Below are 8,324 nucleotides of genomic sequence, written 5' to 3' on the forward strand. Positions count from 1 at the left end.
TCAGGAAGGCTCCTTGAGGGGTCAGAAAGGGAGGCAGTGCAACCCCATAATAAGTGTGGACATACCCACAGGCCTCTGCAGTGGGATCCATTTTAACAAAAAGTTGCAAATGTATATTGGGGAGAAATCCTAGAACAGATTAGGTGCGAAAAAAGAAACAAGATAATTGACCAAAGGTAAACAAAAACCTTGGAAGGACTATCTTATATAAAGGATTTTTTATTTTTTAAAGAATATTTTTATTTATTTATTTGACTGCATCAGGTCTCAGTTTGAGTAGGCCGGATCCTTTAGCTGTGGCATGTGGAACCTAGTTCCCTGACCAGGGACTGAACATGGGAACCTTCACTGGGAGCGCAGAGTCCTAGCCACTGGACCACTATATAAGTCCCAATATAAGGTAAGTCCCTATATAAGAGATTTAAATCATCTCTTGGGCTTTCCTGATGGTCCAGTGGCTAAGACTCTGCACTCCCAACGCAGGGGGCCCATATCTAATCCCTGGTCAGGGAACTAGATCTGGCATACCACAACTAAGTTTCCATATGCTGCAACTGAAGATGGAAGATTTCACGTGCCGTAATTAAGACTCAGTGCAGCCAAATAAATAAAAAAAAATTTTAAATAAATCACCTCTTTACTGCACTCCACCTCATCAGACAGGATGCCCATACATTTCTCTCTGGATGTGTATTACTGCCTTGCTTTTTACTTAAATAAAACAATCTTCTTTTTAGTGTGTTCTCACACTTGTAATGTGTCTCTAATGATGAAGTTTTTACAATTTTTGCCTGCTTGAAACATTTTTGCTTTCAAACAGGGGAAAGAGCTGGGGCCACTTTGCTTCTAGCCTCTAGCCCTTGGTGGTTTAGTAGCTAGGATTCCTGGTTTTCATTGAGGCTGCTGCTGCTGCTAAGTTGCTTCAGTCGTGTCCGACTCTGTGCAACTCCATAGACGGCAGCCCACCAGGCTCCCCGGTCCCTGGGATTCTCCAGGCAAGAACACTGTAGTGGAACTGAGATCTCTCTTCAGGACTGCTCACTGTAGTTTCTTCAAGATCGATTAGAACCAAAGAGGTTCAAGATAACAGAAGATGTAACATCCAGTAGACCTTAGGCCTCATTATACGCTCATTGTAATACCTTTGTTGTTCTTGTCGTTCAGTCGTGTTGGACTCTTTGCAGTCCCATGAACTGCAGCACACCAGGCTTCCTGGTCCTTCACTATCTCCTGGAGTTTGCTCAGACTCATGTCCATTGAGTCAGTGATGCCATCCAACCATCTCACCTTCTGTTGCCCCCTTCTCCTGCCCTCAATTTTTGCCAGCATCAGGGTTTTTTCCATATGTAATACCTTTTAGCATATGCTAAATGACACACCCACCAGTGGCATGACAGCTCTGAGGCCAACCATGAAAGGCCACAAGTGGGTGGTGGCCCGATTCCTAGAAATCTCCGCCCCTTCCCTGAACTAACTGGAATAATCCTCCCACTCAGCCTGTGTTCTGGCTGGGTTTGAGTTCCGGCCTCTGGGTTCAAGTCCCATTTGAGGTGCATGTTTTTTCAGTAGTACACTATTGTGACAGTTAATAAAGAGAAACCTCATTCAAAATGGAGTCTGGAAGTGAGAAGAGGGAGCTCTCATACCCTATCACTTACTATTATCAGCAGGAGGAAGAGTTTCTCCTTGCCCAGCAACAGCTCAGCCAATGACAAGCCACAGCACTCAACTCCCAGCGTCCCTCAATAGACTCTTTGTAACAGGCCCTCTCTATAAAGTAGGGGTCCTCTCCTCTGTAGTTACCTGTGGGTCACCATAGATTGCAGGCCACCATAGATTGCTTGTCCTGAATTGCAATTCTTTGCTGTTTCAGAACAAACCTATTTTGGTGGTAAAATAACTATTTTATTGTTTTAGGTTAACACTGTCATCATTTGAGTTCATAAAAGACCCCTCTCCATTTTATTTTTTTTCATATTTTTTCTTCATTCCTAAGCCCTCTCCCTCCCCCTTATAAGCATCACTCTAATGTACTTCTTTGTCCTGGAATATATATACATGTTTGTTTTGTGGATGTGTTTAATTTGCATGTAGAATTTAATTGTGCTCTAAGTGTAATTGTTTTACTTTTATCACACACATGTTAATATTTATCCATGTTACAACAGATATATCTAGTTCATCACTTCTGTTGCACAGGCTTCTCTTAGGGATAGAGAAAACAGCTTCCCAATACCAAAAGGCTTTCATTAATATCCTCACACATGTTCCCTTTTTTTTTTTTTTTCACATGTTCCCTTTTGTTCCTGGCAATATTTTCTCATGGTGATAGTTCTGAAATAAAAATGTGGCTGAAACTTCCATGGAGATCCAGTGGTTAAGATTCTGCACATCCATGGCCCGAGGCATGTTTCAACCCCTGTTAGGGAACTAAGATCCTTGCTTGTGGCGCCACCAAAAAAAAGACAAAAGTGTGGCGGGGGGGGGCCCGGGCGGCAGGGAGAAACGGAACAATACTTACCTAATTGATAAGGTATTTGTAAATATCAAATGAGTTGCTGCAGGGGAAGTGCCACTATAGCCTGGAAAGAACTGTGAAACCAATTTTATCGATAGACTGTCTTTTTTTTTCCTCTCCTCACAGTAAGCATTACGCTTATTTTAGCTAGTCTTGAGAAAGTGAAAGTGAAAGTGAAATCACTCAGTAGTGTCAAACTCTTTGTGACCCCACGGACTGTAGCCTGCTAGGCTCCTCCATCCATAGGATTCTCCAGGCAAGAATACTGGAGTGGGTTGCCATTTCCTTCTCCAGGGGATCTTCCCAACACAGGGATCAGGGATCGAATCAGGGTCTCTCACACTGCAGGGAGACTCTTTACTGTCTGAGACTTGAGAGGAGTGGTGTAAAAATGTGGGTGTTAGGGACTTCCTCAGCGGCCCAGTGGTTAAGACTCCGTACTTCCATTGCAGGGAGTGCAGGTTCCTTCCCTGGTGGGGGAACTAACATCCCACATGCCTCATGGTATGGGGAAAAAAAATATGTGTAGTAAGGAGTGGGCAGTCCACCACAGATGGACTCGGTGTTGATTGGGTATCATGAATGAGAAGGCCAGAGGTAAGGAGGGTCAGACTAGCAAGGTTTAGAGCAGGAAGTATGGGGCCCTGCCCATTTATCTCCTCAACCTCTGTAGGCTTCATGAGATAAGAGGTCAGGCCTTTATTTATTTATTTATTTTTCATTTATCTTTGTTATCTCTTACAGTGTTCGAAATGTTTGGGGACAACAGAGGATAAGATGGTTGGATGGCGTCACCATCTCAATGGACATGAGTTTGAGCAAACTCTGGGAGTTGGTGATGGACAGGGAAGCCTGGTGTGCTGCTGTCCATGGGGTCAAAAAGAGTCGGACACAACTGAGCGACTGAACTGAACTGAGCTGAACAATGTTTGAAAGAGGCTCAGAGTAGGTACTCACTAAATGCATGTTGATTCCTGGAGAGAATCCAGATTACACCAGCCCGAACTCTAGACAGTAACCCTTTTCCGTGTCCCAGTTGCTGGTAAACTAGAGTGTGCGTTCATCCTCCCAGTTTGTCCATCCACTCCTTCTCTGGGAATCTCCCTCTATCCCCACCCACTGATACCTCTTTTCCCCCCTTACTCTCTAACTCTTCCACTCATCCTTCAACTTTCTACCCAGAGGTCACCTTCTCTGGGTGGTGACCTCTGGGTAGAAAGTCTCCTCAAGAGTAAGCTGGGTACTGTTTCCCTAGTGTTTAGCACTGATAATAACAGTTATGTGAGTAGTGAGTGCTTAGTCATGTCCGATTCTTTGTGACCCCATGGACTGTAGCCCACCAGGCTCCTCCGGTCCTTGGAATTTCCCAGGCAAGAATGCTGAGTGGGTTGCCATTTCCTTCTCAAGGGGATCTGCCCGACTCAGGGATCGAACCCATGTCTCTTGTGTCTCCTGTCTTGGCAGCCAGATTCTTTACCACTAGCACCACCTGGAAAGCCCCATCAGCTATGTGGCAGACAGTGAATTTTATTCCTTCTATTAAAAAAAAATTTAGGCTGTGGATTTTTATATAACATCTTTTGGGTCATCTATGAGAGTCATTTACTCCCATTTTACAGACAGGCAGACTGAGGCTCACAGAATTTGCGCAACTAGCAAGTGGTGGAACTTGAATTCACACCTAACTCTGACTTTTTTTTTTTTTTTTCTGTCTGACTTTTAAGACAGCATGCTTTTACTACCCCAGACTGCCTCCATATCATAGGATGTTTACCAGGTTTTCTTCTACTAGATTGCACATTTCTTGTAAAATGCTATTGTGGACACTTCTAGCACATATCTGGCACATAGTAGATGCTCAGGGAATGTCTGTGAAAGGCTGGAAGGCTGGTGGGGGCTGCAAAAAATAGACCCCTGCTTGCTGAATTCTGGCCTAGGAGTCTGGACACTTTTAGACCTTTGACAAGGGTCTTGCCTTCTCTGAGTCAAGACTGGTGGGGAAGGTACAGAACCAGTACCATAACCCTCTGAGGATTCTTCTCACTCCAGCCCTTACCTTGGCACTGGCGGCTCTGCTGTTGTCATCTGCAAAAAGTGCCAGTGCTCTGGCGGTGTGAACAAGCCCTGGAGAGCGGGGGCTAGATCGAGTCATCGGGCAACTCACTCCTGCCACCTGGTGGTACTGAGCAAACTTGATCCCTCTTCTTTCAGATCTTAGGATCTAGAAGTCTTGTCTGAAAAAGTCTAGAAGCTACTGCACACTTCCCTTACCACCAAGGGTCTTTCTTTCTCTGGAATCCCTTCCCATTTGCAGAACACACTGCACTGACTTGGGCGGAGTTAAGACTTTTAAAGATCATAAGATCCAAAAAGATTATGGTCCGGTGTACATCTCTAGTAAAATAGCTTCAAGATACAAGAAAATACTAAGTGCAAGTAAAGATGTGACACAAAATTCTGACTTCTCTTTTGATGACTACTTTAATGCTTTTATTTTTAAAATGACAAATTATCTCAAAATTTCCATTTATTTTAGTGTCCCTGCTTTGCTGCCCTGTGTACTAAGCACTACTGGGTATTACTAGGTACTAAGTAGCACACTACAGACCCCGCTTCAAAAAAGAGAATCTTCCTAATTTAAGCCTGCGAGCTACTCGAAGGTGAGGGTTTTTGTATTTTACACATATTTGTCTTTCCTGGGACCCCACAGTCCCTGGGAGGTGATAAGTCTGTGTGCACTCAGTTGCTCAGTCATGTCTGACTCTTTGTGACCCCATGAACTGTAGCCCACCAAGATCCTCTGTCCATGGAATTTTCCTGGCAAGAATATTGGATTAGTTTCCCATTTCTTACTCCAAAGAGTCTTCCGGACCCAGGGATCAAACCCAAATCTCTTGTGTCTCCTACATTGGCAGGAAGATTCTTTACCACTGCGCCACCTGGGAAGCCCCAGGATATAATAAAAGATAATAACTAATGATTTTTTTTTTTTAATCTTTAACTGAAATGCAACCTTGGCTGGCCTGTTGTCAGGACACTTGGGAGACCATCTCTACTTGGTCACAGTCTATCTGGGTGTTTAATACCTACCTGCCTATCTCTCTGCATCTTTAGTTTTTCTCTTTGCAAGTCAGAACCCTCCCTCTCCACTCCAAGAAACCTGATCTCAGTTACAAGAAAGGATTTCAAACCCCTAGAACTTTAGAGCTAGAAGGAACCAAGATACTAATAATCCCCACCATTTGTTGAATATGATTTTTTTTCAAGTGGATTTTATTAAGAACAGTCATTTTTCAGGGACTTCCCTGGTGGTCCAGTGGTTAAGAATCCGCCTTGCAATGCAGGGGACACCGGTTTGATCCCTGGCCTGGGAAGATTCCATGTGTCAAGGAGCACCTAAGCCTGGGTACCCCAACTCCTGAGCCTGAGCGTTCCAGAGGCAGCGTGCCACAACTAGAGAGTCTAAGGCCTGCAACTGACACCCAGTGCAGCCAGATAAAGTTTTTTTTTTTTTTTAAAGAATAGTCCAATTGCATAAAAAAAAAAAGCAAAACTGGTGCCACCAAATAAACAGGCAATTGCATAAAAAAAAAAAAAGCAAAACTGGTGCCACCAAATAAACAGGCAATTGCATAAAAAAAAAAAAGAATAGTCATGGGGTGGGGACAAAAAAAAAAAAGGAAAGAATAGTCATTTGGGGGGACTTTTCCTGGTGGTCCAGTGGTTCAGATTCCAAATTTTCCAGTGCAAGGGGTGTGGGTTTGATCCCTGGTCAGGGACCTAAGATCCCACATTCTGCACAGTTGTTTTTTTTTTAAAAAACTGTCATTTTGCTTTTTAAAAACAAATTTTTTGGAGAATTTTTACTCTTTCTTAAAAAATTAAAAAAAAAAATTTTTTTAACAATAGCCATTTTTAATTTCGCCAAATGTCTTCTTAGCATCTATTAAATTGATGATATGACTTTTCTTATTTAACATGTTAACATGCTCTTTATTAATGACTTTTTAAAAATTTATTTCTTTAAATTGGAGGATAATTATACAATATTGTAATGGTTTTTTGCTATACATCAACATGAATCGGCCATAGGTATACACGTGTCCCCCCCCATCCTGATCTCCCCTCTCTATTAATGCCTTGTATTATTATTATTATTTTCACGTCAGACAGGTAATGTGCCAATGTCGTAACAAGGTTTGGAGGGAGGCACATGTCACGCAGCAGTGTGAACACCCAATCATCATGCTCATGAACTACAAAAGGATCAATGCCTTGTATTATTAAAGGCCTATTCTAGCATTCCCAAGATGAATCGGAAAGGAAACTTAGTGCTCACTGAAGTCAGTGTTTCTCAGTTAGATGTAGCCAAATTTGTTTATTTTCAAGTGAGGAAAATGAGGAAAGTGGGTCATCTATGCTTTCAAACATGGTCCCATGTTTTTTCACCTTTTTTTCTTTTGCCCTACCTAGGTTGTTAAGATGCTAAAGTGCAAGCACTAAAGGTTCTATGTAGCATTTTCTCTATAATATTTCACCCAAGAGTCCACTCAATAAATCCTACCAACTACTAAATTGATGAGTAGGCTTTTATTACTGGAGCTAGAGCAAGAGGATGAAATGGTTAGATAGCATCACTGACTCAATGGGCAAAAATTCAAGCAAACTCAGGGAGACAGTGAAAGACAGAGGAGCCTGGTGTGCTGGTCCATGGGCTCACAGAGAATTGGACACAACTTAGCCGCTGAACAAGAGCAAGAAGTTGCAGGTTAAATAGGTAGATGGAAGATAGTAGCTATACCAAATAGAGGACTTCTAGATAGTCTAGAGGTAAACCATTAAACAAGTGAATAAAGATGGCTTGAAGCATACCCTCCTCAGGTGAGCCTGAGGATATGCCTTCTAACTAGGCCTCAAGACTGAGGAAAGAACTTAATGACTTTTGGCCAGGCTGATGAGCTTTGATTCTTCCTACAATTATCACATTCCCTCATCTTCTTCCACTGTACTCTAGCATTTCAGGAATTTTGCAGCTTCAGATATTTTCCTTAAACCAATGAGATGTCCCAGAAACAGCAGACAATGTATCTCCATCCTCAACTTTTCCAATGCTCTGTCCCATATTGTATCCATGCCCAAATCTGTACCCTTCTTAGCAAAAGACAAACACATAGGATGTAACAATTAGGCTCTTGAACCAGGCAGTCGGCAGAAGAGGGTAAGGCTAAAGAATGGGCTGAGTTGAATATAACAAAAATGATACAGAGAACAAACTAGTGGATACCAGTGGGGAGAGGGAAGCAGGGAGTGGCAATACAGGGGTAGGGGATTAAGAAGTAAAAACTATTATGTAGTTTGTGCATGTGTGCTAAGTTGCTTCAGACATGTCAACTCTGTGCGATCCTATGGACTGCAGCCCACCAGGCTCCTTTGTCCATGGGATTCTCTAAGCAAGAATACTTAAGTGGGTTGCCATGCCCTCCTCCAAGGGCTCTTTCCAACCCAGGGATTGAACCCATATCTTTTATGTCTAATCTGCATTGGCAGGCAGGTTCTTTACCACTAGCACCACCTGGGAAGTCCATTAGGTAGTTTACTTACTTATGAAGTAAGTTACAAGAATATATTGGGAATATGGCAAATATATTATAATGACTGTAAGTGTAGTATAACCTTTAAAAACTGTGAATCACTATACTGTACACACAATCAGTTAGCACGCCTGGCTATTAACCGAAAGATTGGTGGTTTGTGCCCACGCAGGGACACATCTCAACCTGGGGCTTCCTTGGTGGCTCAGATGGTA

At 42.8% G+C, this 8,324-nt stretch overlaps 1 non-coding gene across 1 annotated transcript; it reads right to left on the minus strand.

Annotated features, from left to right (window-relative positions):
* Positions 1–6,681: 6,681 nt before the first annotated feature.
* On the minus strand, positions 6,682–6,786 carry LOC122686442. Its single transcript, XR_006338776.1, has one exon. It is a non-coding gene; the product is annotated as a small nucleolar RNA U13 (small nucleolar RNA).
* Between the last annotated feature and the right edge of the window lie 1,538 nt (positions 6,787–8,324).

Source organism: Cervus elaphus, chromosome 3 (assembly GCF_910594005.1).
Source record: "Cervus elaphus chromosome 3, mCerEla1.1, whole genome shotgun sequence".
Taxonomy (NCBI): Eukaryota; Metazoa; Chordata; class Mammalia; order Artiodactyla; family Cervidae; genus Cervus; species Cervus elaphus.